The sequence below is a fragment of the Lipotes vexillifer genome, unplaced genomic scaffold (assembly GCF_000442215.2).
Source record: "Lipotes vexillifer unplaced genomic scaffold, Lipotes_vexillifer_v1.1 scaffold49, whole genome shotgun sequence".
Classification (NCBI taxonomy): domain Eukaryota; kingdom Metazoa; phylum Chordata; class Mammalia; order Artiodactyla; family Lipotidae; genus Lipotes; species Lipotes vexillifer.
Window position 1 is genome coordinate 25097 of NW_006790551.1, and position 18557 is coordinate 43653.

General features: G+C 34.8%; 1 pseudogene; it reads left to right on the forward strand.

Moving 5' to 3' along the window:
• The first annotated feature begins 1377 nt into the window (after nucleotides 1-1377).
• LOC103071225 (transmembrane protein 135 pseudogene) lies at nucleotides 1378-11207 on the forward strand (annotated as a pseudogene).
• Nucleotides 11208-18557: the final 7350 nt, after the last annotated feature.

Here is an 18557-nt window from a genome sequence, read left to right on the forward strand (position 1 = left end):
TCATTGATATCTAGTCTCATAGCGTGGTCAGAAAAGATATGTGATATGATTCCAATTTTCTTAAATTTACCAAGGCTTGATTTGTGACCCAAGATATGATCTATCCTGGAGAATGTTCCATGAGCTCTTGAGAAGAAAGTATATTCTGTTGTTTTTGGTTGAATGTCCTACAAATATCAATTAAGTCCATCTTGTTTAATGTATCATTTAAAGCTTGTGTTTCCTTATTTATTTTCATTTTGATTGGTCTGTCCATTGGTGAAATTGGCATGTTAAACTGCCCTACTATTATTGTGTTAGTGTTGATTTCCCCTTTTATGGTTGTTAGCATTTGCCTTATGTATTTTCGTGCTCCTCTGTTTGGTACATAAATATTTACCATTTTTATATCTTTTTCTTGGATTGATCCCTTGATCATTATGTAGTGTCCATCTTTATCTCTTGTAATCGTCTTTATTTTAAAGTCTATTTTGTCTGATATGAGAATTGCTACTCCAGCTTTCTTTTGATATCCATCTGCATGGAATACCTTTTTCCATCCCCTCACTTTCAGTCTGTATGTGTCCCTAGGTCTGAAGTGGGTCTCTTGTAGACAGCATATATATGGGTCTTGCTTTTGTGTCCATTCAGCCAGTCTGTGTCTTTTGGTTGGAGCATGTAATCCATTTACATTTAAGGTAATTATCGATATGTTTGTTCCTATTACCATTTTCTTAATTGTTTTGGGTTTGTTATTGTAGGTCTTTTCCTTCTCTTGTGTTTCCTGCCTAGAGACATTCCTTTAGCATTTGTTGTAAAGCTGGTTTGGTGTTGGTGAATTCTCTTAGCTTTTGCTTATGTGTAAATGTTTAAATTTCTCCGTCCAATATGAATGAAATCCTTGCTGGGTAGAGTAATATTCGTTGTAGGTTTTTCCCTTTCATTACTTTAAATATGTCCTGCCACTGCCTTTTGGTTTGCAGAGTTTCTGCTGAAAGATCAGCTGTTAACCTTATTGGGATTCCCTTGTATGTTATTTGTTGTTTTTCCCTTGCTGCTTTTAATATTTTTTCTTTGTATTTAATTTTTGATAGTTTGATTCATGTGTCTTGGCGTGTTTCTCCTTGGATTTATCCTGTATGGGACTCTCTGCCCTTCCTGGACTTGATTGACTATTTTCTTTCCCCTATAAGGAAGTTTTGAACTATAATCTCTTCAAATATTTTCTCAGTCCCTTTCTTTTTTTCTTCTTCTTCTGAGACCCCTATAATTCAAATGTTGGTGGGTTTAATGTTGTCTCAGAGGTCTCTTAGATAGTCTTCAATTCTTTTCATTCTTTATTCTTTATTCCTCTCTGTGGTAGTTATTTCCACAATTTTATCTTCCAGGTCACTTTTCTGTTCTTCTGCCTCTGTTTTTCTGCTATTGATTCCTTCTAGAGAATTTTAAATTTCATTTATTGTATTGTTCATCATTGTTTGTGTGCCCTTTAGTCCTTCTAGGTACTTGTTAAACATTTCTTTTATTTTCTCCATTCTACTTCCAAGATTTTGGATCGTCTTTACTATCATTACTCTGAATTGTTTTTCAGGTAGACTGCCTATTTCCTCTTCATTTGTTTGGTCTGTTGGGTTTTTACCTTGCTCCTTAATCTGCTGTGTGTTTCTCTGTCTTCTCATTTTGCTTAACTTACTGTGTTTCGGGTCTGCTTTTCACAGGTTGCAGGTTCGTAGTTCCCATTGTTTTTGGTGTCCACCCCCAGTGGCTAAAGTTGGTTCAGTGGGTTTTGTAGGTTTCCTGGTGGAGGAGACTGGTGCCTGTGTTCTGGCGTTTAGGCTGGATCTTGTCTTTCTGGTGGGCAGGACTGTGTCCGGTGGTGGGGTTTGGGGTGCTTGTGACCTTGTTTTGATTTTAGGCAGCTTCTCTGTTGATGGATGGGGTTGTGTTCCTATCTTGCTAGTTGCTTGGCATAGGGTGTCCAGCACTGAGCTTTCTGGTCATGGCATGGAGCTGGGTCTTAGCATTGAGATGGAGGTCTCTGGAGATGTTTTCCCATTTTATATTTTGTGGAGCCAGGAGGTCTCTGGTTGACCAATGTCCTGAACTCGGCTCTGCTGCCTCAGAAGCACAGGTGTGACACCTGGCCAGAGCACCAAGACCCTGTCAGCCACCTGGCTCAGAAGAAAAGGGAGAAAAAAAGAAATAAGAAAAGAAGGAAGGAAGGAAGGAAGGAAGGAAGGAAAGAAGGAAGGAAAGAAAAGAAAGAAAGAAAGAAAGGAAAAGAAAGCTCTTAAAAAATTTTTAAAGTTATTAAAAATAAAAAAAGTAGAAAGTAATAAAAAAGAAGGAAAGAAAGAAAGAAGAGAGCAAGCAAACCAAAAAAACAAATTCACCAATGATAACAAGTGCTAAAAACTATACTAAACAAAAAAACAAACAAAAAACAACTGGACAGATGGAACCCTAGGACAAATTGTAAAAGCAAAGCTGTAGAGAAAAAATCACAACATACACACTCACAAAAAGAGAAAAAAGGAAAAAATATATATATATCTGTATATGAAAAAGAAGAAGAAGAGAGCAGCCAAATTAATAAACAAATCTACCAATGATAATAAACTCTAAATACTAAACTAAGATAAACATAAAACCAGAAACAAATTAGATGCAGAAAGCAAACCCCAAGTCTACAGTTGCTCCCAAAATCCACTACCTCAGTTTTGGTATGGTTCGTTGTCTATTCAGGTATTCCACAGATGCAGGGTACATTCCATTGATTGTGGAGACTTAATCCGCTGCTCCTGAGGCTGCTGGGATAGATTTACCTTTCTCTTCTTTGTTCGCACAGCTCCTTGGGTTCAGCTTTGGATTTGGCCCCACCTCTGCATATAGGTCCCCTGAGGGCATCTGTTCCTCACTCAGACAGGACGGGGTTGAAGGAGCAGCTGATTAGGGGGCTCTGGCTCACTCAGGCCTGGGCGAGGAAAGGGTATAGAATGTGGGGCGAGCCTGCGGCGGCAGAGGCTGGTGTGACGTTGCAACAGCCTGAGGTGCACCATATGTTTTCCCAGGGAAGTTGTCCCTGGATCATGGAACCCTGGCAGTGGTGGGCTGTACAGGCTCCTGGGAGGGGAGGTGTGGATAGTGACCTGTGCTCGCACACAGGCTTCTTGGTGGTTTCAGCAGCAGCCTGAGCATTTCATACCCATTTCTGGTGTCTGCCCTGATAGCCGTGGCTCGTGCCCATCTCTGAAGCTCGTTTAGGCACTTCTCTGAATCCCCGCTCCTTGTGCACCCGGAAACAATGGTCTCTTGCCTCTTAGGCAGTTCCAGACTTTTTCCAGGACTCCCTCCTGGCTAGCTGTGGTACACTAGCCCCCTTCACGCTGTGTTCACACAGCCAACCCCAGTCCTCTCCCTGGGATCTGACCTCTGAAGCCTGAGCCTCAGCTCCCAGCCCCCACCTGTTCAGGCAGGTTAACAGACAAGCCTCTCAGGTTGGTGAGTGCTGGTCGGCACTGATCCTCTCTGCAGGAATCTCTATGCTTTGCCTTCTGCACCCCTGTTGCTGTGCTCTCCTCCATGGCTCCCCAGCTTCCCCCTCGCCGACCCCCGTCTCCGCCAGTGAAGGGGCTTCCTAGTGTGTGGAAACTTCCTCCTTCACAGCTCTCTCCCAGAGGTGCAGGTCCCATCCCTATTCTTTGGTCTCTGTTTTTTCTTTTGCCCTACCCAGGTACATGGGGAGTTTCTTGCCTTTTGGGAAGTCTGAGGTCTTCTGCCAGCATTCAGTAGGTGGTGTGTAGGAGTTTTTCCACGTGTAGATGTATTTCTGATGTATTTGTGGGGAGGAAGGTGATCCCCACGTCTTGATCCTCTGCCATCTTGAAGGTATCTCCATTGGTAGTGAATTTTGTCAAAACCTTTTTCTGCATCTATTGAGATGATCATATGGTTTTTATTCTTCATTTTGTTAGTATGGTGTATCATATTGGCTAATTTGCATATATTGAAGAATCCTTGCATCCCTGGGATAAATCCCACTTGATCATGGTGTATGATCTTTTTAATGTGTTGTTGGATTCAGTTTGCTAGTGTTTTGTTGAGGATTTTTGCATCCATCTTCATCAGTGATATTGGCCTGTAATTTACTTTTTTGTGATACCTTTGTCAGGTTTTGGAATCAGTTTGATGGTGGCCATGTAGAATGAGTTTGGGAGTGTTCCTCCCTTTGTAATTTTTTGGAACAGTTTGAGAAGGATATGTGTTACCTCTTCTCTAAATGTTTGATAGAATTCGCCTGTGAAGCCATCTGGTCCAGGGCTCTGTTTTTTGGAAGATTTTTAATCACAGTCTCAGTTCCATTTCTTGTGATTGGTCTGTTCATTTTTTCTATTTCTCTTGGTTCAGTCTTGGAAGGTTGTACTTTTCTACAAATTTGTCCATGTCTTCCAGGTTGTCCATTTTATTGGCATATAGTTTTTTGTAGTAATCTGTCATGATCCTTTGTATTTCTGCAGTGTCAGTTGTAACTTCTCCTTTTTCATTTCTAATTTTATTGATTTGAGTCCTCTCCCTTTTTTTCTTGATCAGTCTGTCTAAAGTTTTATCAATTTTGTTTATCTTCCCAAAGAGCAAGCTTTTAGTTTTATTGATCTGTGCTATTGTTTTTTTTATTTTTATTTCATTTATTTCTGCTCTGATCTTTATGATTTCTTTCATTCTGCTACCTTTGCGTTTTGTTTGTTCTTCTTTCTCTAGTTGCTTTAGGTTGTAGGTTAGGTTGTTTATTTGAGATTTTTCTTGTTTCTTGAGTTAGGATTTTATTGCTATAAACTTCCCTCTTAGAACTGCTTTTGCTGCATCCCATAGGTTTTGGGTTGTTGTGTTGTCATTGTCATTTGTTTCTATGTGTTTTTTTAATTTCCTCTTTGATTTCTTCAGTGATCCCTTGGTTATTTAGTAGCATATCACTTGGCCTCCATGTGTTTGTATTTCTTACAGTTTTTTCCCTGTGATTGATTTCTTTTTTATTTATTTTAATGGATGAATGATTTATTTTTTTTTAAGATTTTTTAAAATGTGGACAATTTTTTAAGTTTTATTGAATTTGTTACAATGCTGCTTCTGTTTTATGTTTTTATTTTATTTTATTTTATTTTTTTGGCCCCGAGGCAGGCATCTTATCTCCCTGACCAGGGATCAAACCCACACCCCCTGCATTGGAAGGTGAACTCTTAACCACTGACTTTCCAGGGGAGTCCCCTGTAATTGATGTCTAATCTCATAACATTGTGGTCAGAAAAGATGCTTGATATGATTTAAATTTTCTTAAATTTATTGAGGCTTGATCTGTTACCCAAGATGTGATCTATCCAGGAGAATGTTACGTGTGCACTTGAGAAGAATGTGTACTCTGCTATTTTTTGATGGAATGTCCTATAAATATCAATTAAGTCTATCTGGTCTAATATATCATTTAAGGCTTGTGTTTCCTTATTAATTTTCTGTCTGGATGACCTATCCATTGGTGTAAGTGGAGTGTTAAAGTCCCCCACTATTATTGTGTTACTATAGATTTCCCCTTTTATTGATTTTATCATTTGCCTTATGTATTGAGGTGCTCCTATGTTGGGTGCATAAATATTTAAAACTGCAATATCTTCTTCTTGGATTGATCCCTTGATCATTACATAGTGTCCTTCCTTATCTCTTGTGACAGTCTTTATTTTAAAAAGTCTATTTTGTCTGATATGAGTATTGCTACTCCAGCTTTCTTTTGATTTCCATTTACATCCCCTCACTTTCAGTCTGTATATGTCTGTGGGTCTGAAGTGAGTCTCTTGTAGACAACATATATAAGGGGCTTGCTTTTTTATCCATTCATCCAGTCTGTGTCTTTTGGTTGGAGCATTTAATCCATTTACATTTAAGATAATTATTGATATGTATGTTCCTATTACCATTTTCTTAATTTGGGGGGTTTGTTTTTATATCACCAAGAAAATTCTCTTGATTTTCATCCTGTGACTGACCAGTTATGATTTCCATGGCCTTCTAGGGTCTTGAACTGAATATTTCTAAGGTGTCTTGGAAGATGCGTAGTATCTGAACCAGGGCACCTCACTTAATTGTATAAAGAAATGAGGAACGTGAATTATTTCCTAATGGCCACATGGTTTAAAAAAGTGCAGTGGTCCTGACTATATCTAATCATTTCTTTCCTTAATTTAACTACAAATGAAGCAAAGTTAATCGTAATCAATGTTATGTGGGAACCAAATATAGCAAACTTGCTCATTATCCTCAGCACAGAACACATGGTACATGCTCCATAAATAAAGAGTAAATAAAGAAAACATATAGTTTTACTAAAAATGGGAGGAAAACTGAATATGTAAGTTAGAAAATGAGAAAATGAAAAATGACTCAAGTGAAACTGCCTTTCTCCATCTGGCTTTTCCTAAAGAGTTCTGAAGAGGAACTGAGAATAGATTTTTTTTTCTTCCTTTACTGGTAAAGATGCATTTTTCAAAGGTCAAAGAGAGAATCAAAGAAGTGCCTAAGACTATTTTATTTTAACCATCATTAGTATGTAATAGTACCAGAGTCAGCTTGGCAAGCCATATGCTAGAAAATCATATTCCCTTTTAAGACAAAGATTTCCCTCCATTTCAATAGTTATCATTGGTACTAGATGTTATCAAGTTATATTAAGCTTTCTTCCATTCTGATTTGAATAAATGATTGAACAAACATGCAAACAAGAATAGACAAATTTTCAATGCAGAAAAATTCGGAATAATTTCTATATATACTCTACCCTCAAGTAGGTGGAGCATAACTCCCAATTCCTTAAATGTAGGCTATGCCTAGTGTCTTCCTTTCAAAGAGTACAGAATTAAAATAGGGAAGCATAGTAACTTTACAGTGGAGAAAGCTGACAAATACTACCTAAATCAGGTGATTAAGGTCAACATTAACAATGATTGATCATGTTGATAGTATTTACCCTTCATAAAACATGATGGAAATGGCACTTTAACTCTGTGGTCTTCTTCCCAAAACTTGTAACACTAGTCTGATCATGAGGAAAACATTAAATTCCTGTTAAGGAATATTATGCAAAATGCCTGGTTAGTACTACTCAAACCTATCAAGGTCCTCCGAAACAAGGAATGTTTGAGAACAGCCAAGAGGTGAATACAGAGACAGGATGACTAGTAACATAATATCCTGGATGGGATCCTGGAACAGAAAAATGGCATTAGATAAAAAATAAGGGAATAGTAATAAAGTATGAACATGAATTAATAATAATGTTTCAATACCGATTCACTAATTGTGACCATACTAACGTAAGATACTAAGATATATACTAATAGATCAGTATTGATTCATTAATTGTGTACCATATTAATGGAAAATGGTAGAATGGGGGAAATTGGGTGTGAGTTATGTAGGAACTCTCTATACTATCTTCAGATTTTTCTATAAGTCTAACACTATTCTAAACTATGAAATATATAAATATAACCAAAAAATTTAAGAATAATATAAAAAATAGATTTCTACATTTAAGAAATCAACTATTTTATAGAACTTTAAATGCAAAAATTTATTTAAGTGTTTATTCATTAATCTAGTATTGAATTAATTTGCTCCCAAATTTTAGGATATTAAATAGTTTTTGATATTAAAGTGTTAATTAAAGCTTTATATGTCAATAAATTAACACGTATTAATGCCCAACTTGCTTGCTTATAGTCCATCTATTTTTGGAAGGAATTAAGTTAATTTTGCATATAATGGTAAGTAAATATGATCTTCGGTATAGGTGGTTGATTTAAACTAATATGACTTTAAATAAACAAAAATATTAAACATTCAAAATATTTAAACATATTTATTATACAAAGTAACATGTTACTTTTCAGTCTAAGTATCAATAGTGTGTGAAGTGCTTTCCATTATTAAATGCAAGTTTATTTATCTTAAATACTCTGGCCAGTTAATTCCATCAAATAGTATCTATGCTGCCACATTGATAAATACCTCAAGGTGTACAATCATAGCTCCTGTGTGTTCAGATGATGAATTTGCTAAATGGGATATTTCATTTTTATAGGAATTTTATATTGATAATATGTAGTATGAAACTTTTAAAACTAAATTATCAGATTTTGAAAATACTCTTAGTGAAAATGGAAATGAAACTAACTTATGTTCAAAAAAGTGCTGAATAAATTAGAGTCTAAAAAACTGAGTAGCACGACTACTGACAGGCAGTTCATCAATGATCAGATCATGAACACAGAAGAGCATTAAACATTGGAACATTAGAAAAAATTGAAAAAGTTAGTTATAGGTAATTTATCAAATATTCTGTGGAATTATTTATCATTTCTATGTGAAAGGTAAAATTCAAATTCCAGATTTTGGGTCAAAATAGATTATTTCTTTTTGTACACATCTCTTGATAAAGAACAGAATCTGAATTGCAGCATCTTATTTACAGTCATGATCTGGGATGAGAGCAGAGTAGCCTGACATTTACAATACTTTAGTGGCAATTATAGCACAGTTAATATATCAATTTAATTAAATTCCTATAGTGATTCATGACATAAAATATCAAAATAAGTTAACTTGCACAGAAACAGACAAAAGATCAATGCAGTGGCAGTGGTATAATGAATTAAATTAAAGTATGACTGCCATCTCCTTAAAGGATTGTGTGCATAAGTAGATTTTTTTGTAAAGCAATCTCTTGGAAAGATGTCCTTTAGGGAATTTAGAAAAGATAGATCCCAGAAGGTTCCAAAGATTCCTAAAGTCAGCCTTAAGACAGTATCTAAATTATTTTGTATCTTACTGTTAAGGGGGAGTCCAAGAACTATGCTTGCATTAAATAAATGTAAATGGAATTCTTTCTTACACCTTACTAAGTAAAATATGAATTTTGCATTTTCAAATGTGATTTGTCACTAATTTTACAGTGTTTTTAGATAAACTAAGTATCACTGAAATCCTTATGACAATATAAAAGTTATATGTAAAATCTAGAACACATGTGTCAAAGAGAAAATGTGAAAATGTGAAACTGTTGGGTGAGTTGATCAGGTTCTCTAATCTTCTCCCAGTAGTGAGATCTAAGTAAAATCTGAGAGCTGAGTATGATCATGAAGTTCTATAGCAATTGAAAAGGAGGCTGATGGCCTTCCTACTAACAAAGACAGTAGGATCTTCAGTAATTAAAAAAAAAAAAAAAGAAGGAAAGGAAATGTCATTCATTTAGTATTCCAAGCTGATAAAGTGGTTCTTACTGGTTACAATAAATGTGCTAGAGAATAATAATTGGTGCTTTTTTGTACCACTGCTTTATAAATAATCTTGTGATTTTGTAATTTTTACCTTGTAGCTCTGAACATCTTCATCTGAAAAGAAGAATGAGTTGAATTAGATGTTTACTAAGATATCTTCTAATTCAAACATTTTACAGTTTTATGGTGGAGACATGATACCTAGCTAACTTCCTGTGCTAGTAATTATAGTTTAGTTACTGCTGGAGTAATTATTAACTTATAAATAAAAAAGTATTTTGCTTCACTGAATCAAGCAAAATAAGGTATTGTGTATGCATATGCAAATAAGAGTGTGAATTAGTTCTGAAATATTCCCGCCAGTTAAAAAATATCAGTAGCTTTGTATGGACATGCGCTCTAGAAATAGGATTACCAAGGATATTCCAAGAAAATTTGAGTTGCCACCCTCGCCTTCAATAGTAATCTACTATCTTGAAAAACTCCATTGATAATGCTAATGGAAAATAACTTACACTAGAAAAAGAGAACAAATAAACAGATAAAATAGAGTCCTATTTCTCTAACAGTACTGCTGAGTCATTCTCAGTTAAAATTAGGTCCAATTATGAGTAACAGGAAATCTCAAATTATAGCTGCTTACACAAGATAGAAATTTGTAGATAGAAATTTGTTTCACTCTCACAAAAATGTTGGCAGACTATGACGAATATGGTGACTCTGGTCTCCTTAGGGACCCAAGCTCCTTCTGTGCTCTACCATCTTTAACATGTGGCTTCTACCTTGCTGTGCAAGATATATGTTCCAGTTCTAGATGTTGCATCCACATTCCAGTCTTCACAGAAGTTTTGTTACCATTTTCCTTACATTTCCCTGGTCACACCTAACTGCAAAAAAAGCTAGAAAATATTATAGTTTTGGCAACCCATTTGCCCAGCTTAAATTCATGGGGTCTATTATGAGAAGAAAGTGAGAACAGATATTGGGGGACAACTGGTAGCCTCTACCACTAGTCTACCCTTTAGCAAAACGTTCCTGCGTGGGTGCAAAGACGGTTTGAAAGGATTTACATTCTCTGCACTTAGGTTCATTGTTGGGAAGGAAGAAATTCCCACACGTTCTTATTCACCAGAGTTGGCATATGCAAAAGTGGAACAAAAGACTGAGAAACATGAGGAAAAACCAAGAGGAATGAATCTAATTGCTCTAGTCAGGAAGCTTGTGGATTCAGTATGTAAGCATGGACCAAGGCATTGATGTTGCAAACACTATGAGGATAATTTCATCTCTTGATGCATTAAAGTTTTCATCAGAATGTTTAACATGGGATACTTGATCCAGTGCTGCCTCTGGATTCCCTCTGCATTTAGGCATCTGTTTACACAGCCATTCCGGCTACTTTCTCTCTTCTACAATAAAGAAAACTTCCAGCTCAGGGCTTTTCTGGGCTCTTTTGTTAGTATATACAAGGGTACTAGTTGCTTCCTGTGCTGGGTCAGAAATCTGGATGATGAACTGCATGCCATTATAGCTGGATTTTTGGTGGGAATATCAATGATGTTTTATAAAAGCACAATTTCCATGTATTTAGCTTCCAAATTGGTAGAGACAATGTATTTCAAAGGCATTGAAGCAGGAAAGGTTTCCTATTTTCCCCATGCAGACACTATCATCTATTCCATCTCTACAGCAATTTGCTTCCAGGCAGCTGTCATGGAAGTTCAGACCTTGAGACAATCTTACTGGAAGTTCCTTTTAAGGCTCACCAAGGGCAGATTTGCTGTCATGAACCGAAAAGTCCTTGATGTTTTTGGTACTGGTGCATCTAAACACTTTCAGGACTTCATCCCTAGGTTGGATCCAAGATACACAACTGTAACACCAGAATTGCCCATCGAGTTTCCTTGAAGATAACTGTAACTTGTTAATGTTTCATTATTTTTTCCTAGAGAGTTAATTATGTTGAACACAAAGAAGGGGCCCTGAGCTTGAACGTCAGTGTTATTTCAATGAGAGATGCTCTTTTTTTTGTTTGTTTTTCTTACCAATCAGAAATACAGAAGCTTTTTAGGAAACTGTTGCTTAATAATTAAGCTCGCTCTATAGCCAGAATCTCATTCTGGATCACTGTAATGGTTGACATTATGATATATTACAGATTAAATTATGTCCACAAGCAATCAAGTAATTTATGTAGAAATGTAGTTACAAATAAGAGTATACTCAAAATTACTCTAAAAGATGTTTTACTTCATTCCAATGTAATTCTTGGTTAAAACTATTTCTACATTTTAGGATACAAAGGATAACAGATACATGGATTTGTTCTGTATTTTTTTTTTTTTTTTAACTTCTGAATTGGTAACTATACTAGTGAAATGTTATAGGTATGGAGTAACTCTTCACAAACAATGCTGTTTTATTTAGTATAGAGCAAATTAATTGGAGAAAGTGGCCATTCTTACTTCAGGGATGCAAAGACGGGTCATACTGTTCAGATAAACGCCATAGTATCCGTGCTCTTTTTCCACTGATACCTTCATCTCTCTCCATGATCAACTGGGTTCTTTGGAGCCCAGTGAACCTATGTATTAGTGGCAGGTTAAGAACAAATGCAAATTGATATATCTGTTAAAGTTGAAACGTATGTTTTAATCTTTTACAGAAGCATTACACTTGAATATTCAAATGAAGTTACTTTTAAACCTCCTGTAGGTTTATTATGTTTGTTTTCATTTACAAGGACTGAATTCTTCATAGCTAAGTTTGTATGCTGTTGTCGATTTAGAAGGGATCAAATTCGATGGAACAAAAGTAGTTTGGGCAAGTTAGGCAGTTTGTTCCTCAGCTGTTTCGCCTATAGGGATGTTTGACAACTAAAAACATTCTAAAAATCCAGTGGTTGTTTAAAAGTCCATTTTATGACTAATTGGATGCAGGTTCTCTAGCTTCTTTTCACAAAATCATTGTCATCACTTTTACTCCTGTTAGAGCAAAGAAGTGACAAAATGTAGTCACTGCTGATTATGAGTTAGTTCAGGACAGCTTTGATTGAAATATGATCACTCTTTAGAGTTTTTCAGGGACAAGTTATTCTTTTCTAAGTTAATGCAAGGCTTAAGTTGTTGTGATATGTTACATTACAATTAATGTAACATATAGGGATAATGGTATTTTTTTTTAAATATAATTTTGTTGCTGAAAAGTTTTAGGCTACTGTAAATTAATTATGCAGTAGAACTTGTGTAGCAATAAGAATTATAACCCAGACTTTTTAAATGCTTAATCCTCTGTATTCAATTTCACCATGTATACTTCGGTTTACATGTAATTCTAACCTTGGTTGTTATGGCAGATTGAAACCAAACAAAAAAAACAGAGTATCAGAGAGAGCCAGTTTAATTAGGCCAAAATTTTGCATTGTGATTACCTTTTTAGGATTGACTTGTCTATTAGGCAATACAGTTAAAGGATCCTTTTGGCTTCAGACTTCCAAATTGATTAATAAATTCAGTTTTAAGTTTTTATTCACTGGAATCAAAATGATTAGTACTGTGTTTGCTTTTAAAAATGAAGTATTATAGCAGTGAAGAAAGCACTGCTACTTGCGTCTCATTTTCTCTATTCAGAAATTATGTTTATAATGTTTTTTCTGTCAGTTAAACAGAAAACTTTTTAATCCATAAGTTATTGTTTTCATTCAGATTAAAAGACTATGAAATTGGAAGACAGATTCTACTGAGATATGATGAGATTGTTTAGTGAAATTTTACTGGTCAAAAGGTACATTCCTATGATTTATTTTTTTTAACAGAAGCTATAGACATCTTTTATTTTACAGAAAATATGAAATGAAATAACCATCATGAAGCAGTCATATAATGAATGTATAGCTGGAATGAACAGTTAACTAGTTTGCAGTGGTGAATAGAGAAGGATAACTTGATTTCATTGGTACAGACTGGAAAGTATTGAGCAAACATAAAGAAACTGTATTCCTGAAGACAATCAAAATGAATGTGTTTCTACCTCTAATTAACCAGGTGTGGATTGGCAACTTGCATTATAAATAAAGTCAAATAGATGTGTCCATTCCGAAAAAAAAAAAAAAAAGTGTACCTGTGTGTGGAATGCACTGACCTCACATTCTAAGTTATCTTCTGAATATAGTTAACCATGGACCAAAAGACAAAACATCTCTCCCCGCACAAATATAGAACTGCAGAGTAGGATCAGGATAACCTCAATAAAAACTTCCATTGAGAAAAGGAAAGAATGTGAACTATCTAGCAATTACTAGTTCATTAGTAATTTTATGCCTTATTCAAGGTGATTTTCTATTAGTGGATTTTCAAAGTCAGTGGTTCTCAATTATACGGAGGAGAGCAAAGAGCGTTCTAAAATGTAGGATATGTCTACCAATATTTGCTGCTTTAGAGATTAAAACTGACAGATTTTCAAAATACTTATTGATTTGTTGATTTAAAATAATAAACCTGATGTCAACATAATTTTATGAAAAATAACTATGTTTTCTAAAACAAAATTAGTGAGAAGAGTGACATCATTTAAATATTTTGAGTCTTTTTAATGTCTGATAATATAAGACAGCTGATGTCTGACATCTGCTTCAGCATTCAATGTATTGTAATGTTGGTGAAGTGGATGAAAATTTGGCTTCACCCAGATAGAAACTTAGAAAAGGGGAATATTTTAGTAACTTTTACAGAAAATTGTAGATGTTCCTTTTTGATGCTACACCGAAACTTGACAAGTGGAAGGTTTTTTTTTTTAAGTTTTTTTTTTTTTTTTTTTTTTTTGATGTGGACCATTTTTTAAAAAGTCTTTATTGAATTTGTTACAGCACTGCATCTGTTTTATGTTTTGGTTGTTTGGCCTCAAGGCATGTGGGATCTCAGCTCCCAGACTAGGGGTCGAACCTGCACCCCTTGCATTGGAAGGCAAAGTCCCAACCTCTGGACCGCCAGGGAAGTCCCAACAAGTGGAAGTTTCTTAAAGATTAGTTGCAATGTGGAATCTGAAACCAAATTAATTATTCATACTGTAACATTAAAATTTGTGTTTTACTTTTAGAATGGCCCTTTTACTCATGCATGGATCATTTTGAAAATATTGGTTCCCTGAGTTATTAAGTTTTCACAAATGTTGACATTTTGTTATAGAATATGAAAAAACATCACATTTGTTAATATCACCATACAAAAGTCTTTAAGTGTGGGGAAGCTGTCAAGTTTTTGGTGATGGATATAATTTTTCAAAATTCTAATTTTTGCTTGAAAGCTCAGAATCTATTATTGGCAACAAACAGCGTCAGTTGTTTTTCTTGAAGTGACAGACTCCCTTTGTTCATTTTAGAAAAAATATCTCCCCAATATTCAAGTCTGAATAACCATAGTTTGTCTGTCAGTCATTCTTTCTAGTAAAAATGATGTTGCATGAGATAAGGAGCTGGTTCAACTAATAGCTTTTCCCTTAATTCAACCATCATACTTCAGTAGGCAACAGAAGTGCTTAATGTGTACCTAATTTTTCATCATATAAAATATTTTAACAAACGTATACTATTAGATTTTTAATAAAATTAATAATTTTTAGTGCTTCATCAGGATATTATGAGTGAAACTGTGTATGTGTATGTGTGTGTATGTGTAACTTTGTGTGCATGGTGGAGAAAAATATGACTATTTGCAACATTTGTTGCCACTGCCTTTATTCTGGCTAAAGTGACAGCAGTTTTACCAATCATTGCTTTTAAACTGTCAATACGAATGTCTACACAATGAAAAAGGGCAAGTGATGTCTTAGTATTGTGATGAAAACATTTGGCCTCACAAATCCCCTGAAAATATCTTGAGGACCCTTAGGGAACCTCAAACCACACATTGAGAATCACTGTGTGAAGTTAAAGAGCATGCACATTTAAAATATTTACAGTTGCTGCCTGGTTGAAAAATTTTCAATTCCACCAAAATTTTTGGTGTGACTTAATTTGATATTCTGACCAATATTTGTATTATTAAAAGTACAGATCTTGGGCTTCCCTGGTGGCGCAGTAGTTGAGGATCTGCCTGCTAATGCAGGGGACACGGGTTCGAGCCCTGGTCTGGGAGGATCCCACATGCCGCAGAGCAACTAGGCGCGTGAGCCACAACTACTGAGTCTGTGCGTCTGGAGCCTGTGCTCCGCAACAAGAGAGGCCGCGATAGTGAGAGGCCCGCACACCACGATGAAGAGTGGCCCCCGCTTGCCACAACTAGAGAAAGCCCTTGCACAGAAATGAAGACGCAACACAGCAAAAATAAATTAATTAATTAAGAGTTAGGACTTCAACATATTCATTAAAAAAAAAAAATTCTAAAAAAAAAAAAAAAAGTACAAATCTTTGTCTATCTGAAAGATATGAAAAAACTCATTGTTACCTTAATTTATTTCCCTTTTACCATAAGTGAAGGTCAGAATCTTTCCATTTATTTATTGTTCAGTATATTACTGGTGCAGGGATAGATGGGCAGCTCCATGAGACAGAATAAAGACTTTATAAAGTGACCTAAACTCATTTGGGAATGTAATTTACGATCAAGTTTGGATTTCCTTAATAGGTAATCAGTTTGGAAAGAGGTAGAAACTTTAATAAATAATATTGGGATAAATAACTGGCTGGTTACTTGAAGGAGAGGTTGATCTATAATTAATTTTCATTTTGTATCAAAAATTCTGAATGAATAAAAGATCAAAATGTTCTTAAAATTCAACTCATAAAGTAAAAGAAAAGACTGGGTAACTTATTTTGTATTTTATGTTTGAAACATCTGACAAAATATACCACAGGAAAACCAGAAAAATTAAAGAAAATAAATGATATATATGACTATATAAAATTATTTAAATTTTTAAATGGAAAAAGAGCACAGAATAAATCATAAGAAAAATAATAAATGAGAAATAAATATATTTAACACATACTATTAAAAACTCATTCTACTTTTTAATATATTAAGTGCTATTATAAATGTGTAAGAAAAAGAAATAAACAGCCTCTTAGAAAAATAGGAGAGGATATGAATGTAGGATCTTGAGGTAAATCATAAAAACAATTTTATAGCTAATATATAGTCAAATCTTCCAGCTCTCTCATTTATAGATGAGGAAACTTCAGTCTAGAGAGGCATAATAAAAGTTAAATTTCTTTTCTCTCCATTAAATGCTTTAAAAACTAGAAATTATTTTTTCATTTGTTTCTACTATGCAACTAAGTTACCCTAATCTGATCTGTTTTAAACTGTGTATAAATTTAAATATATGTCATATAAATCACTCTGTAACTACTCCATGAAAATGCAATAGGATAGAATGACCTTTAGCTATTTGCAACTGATATATTTTAAAAAATAGATTAACATTATTTTTTTTTTTTTTTCGAAATTGACACCATCTGTTCTTATTACACAGCACTATATATCGTGGTTAAGGTCTCAGGCTCTCAAGCCCAACTGCTCCAGCTGGAATTCTGGCTTTGTGACATACTGAGTAACCTGAACAATTTCCTGAAACTCTGTATGTCTCAGTTCCTGATTTATGTATCATCCTAGTTTCTAAGGTTATTATAGGATTAACTCATGCTTATAAAGAGCTTATTATAAGGCATGACATACAGTAAATTATCATTTTCATCATCATTTATAGGTGGGGACACTTTTGGTGACCAATAACAGTTTTCTCTGTGAATTGTTGCACTGTGGATTAGAAGCATGTCTTATCTTGCTCTGTTACCACCACAGAAATGATCTGCATATAGAATTGATTTCTATACAAAGTCTGCAACCCAGTTATTTTCATAATGTATTAAGTAACACGATGAATGAATCCCAGGTGTATATTGGCAGTAAAGGTTGCAGAAAGTGTTTAGGGTCATTTAGCATAATGGAAATTGAATGAATTTATTATTGTAATCTTTTGTATGAGGAAGAACTTACAGAACCTAGTTCCAAAGTTCATATGAGTGAAGAGAGAGACTAAATGACACAAACAGGGGATACAAATCAGCTGATTTCAAATTCAGATTGTATCTACATGCCCTCTTGTTTGTCCCGCTTATATTTCTAATTGTGAGGCTACTATCAACTTGACCTTGATGTTCTTTGTTCTTTGAAAACTCTTCTGGAAACACTACAAAGGCTGAAGGGATTTATCATAAGCCTAGATATGCAGTATTCTAATGTAGCCTGGAAACTAAATTGAGCTGGAAATCATCTATGCATACTAAGGCCAATGCCTGCCCATTCTAAATGGATCACTGGTGGCTTATCACTATCTCTTAGACACCCAATACTGAACGTAGACAGAAAATAATTCTCAGGAGGTAAAAAGGCTTTCATTTTTCAGATTTTCTTCCTTTTGTCCTTTACGGTCCTGAACTCAATCAAATTGTCAGAAGGCTACCTCCCATCACAAGGATGATGGAAATGGGAATTTGGGTCTATTTATTTCTGAAAAGAAAGAGCCATGGGTATGAAAACCTCACCACTTAGCCCTTTAGCAGCATGCAATGCGCAAAAGCAATCAGTTTTCTTGCATGAAATTCTTCTCTAAAGATACCAAACACCAAACAACAAATGGACTTTCTTCTTAAGTCAAATTGCTGCTCTCATTTTCTGTCTAGTTGCATACTTTCTGAATTTCTAAATGTTCTCCTTGTAAATAATTTAAGGGACAAAATTTGCTGAATTATACTAGTGGATGACCATGAGGTTTCAGGCTGACAAAGGATTTATGACACACTATTCATTACTCGTTTAGTCCATTAAAAAAAACACATTCAGTATTTTAAAATTATTCCTCTGAGTTTTTTCATAACAATTTCTTATTGTTTGGAAAAGGTTGTTTTTTTAAATAACATTATTAAGATATAATTCATATACTATAAAATTAACCAAGTTAGAGCATGTAGTTCACTGATTTTCAGTGTATGCACAGAGTTGTGCAACCATCGGTGCAATTTAATTTTAGGACATCTTCTTCAGGCCAAAAAGTGACACGTGTTAGTGTCACTCCCATTCTCATCTTCTCTTCCAACCCCCAGTTGTAGACAGCAACTGATTTACTCTCTAGCTATAGATTTGCCAATTTTGGACATTTCATATAAATGTAATCCTAAAAATATGTGATCTTTGTGGCTAGATTCTTTCAAATAAGATAGTATTTTCAAGGCTCATCCATGTATAGCATGTATTGGTGATC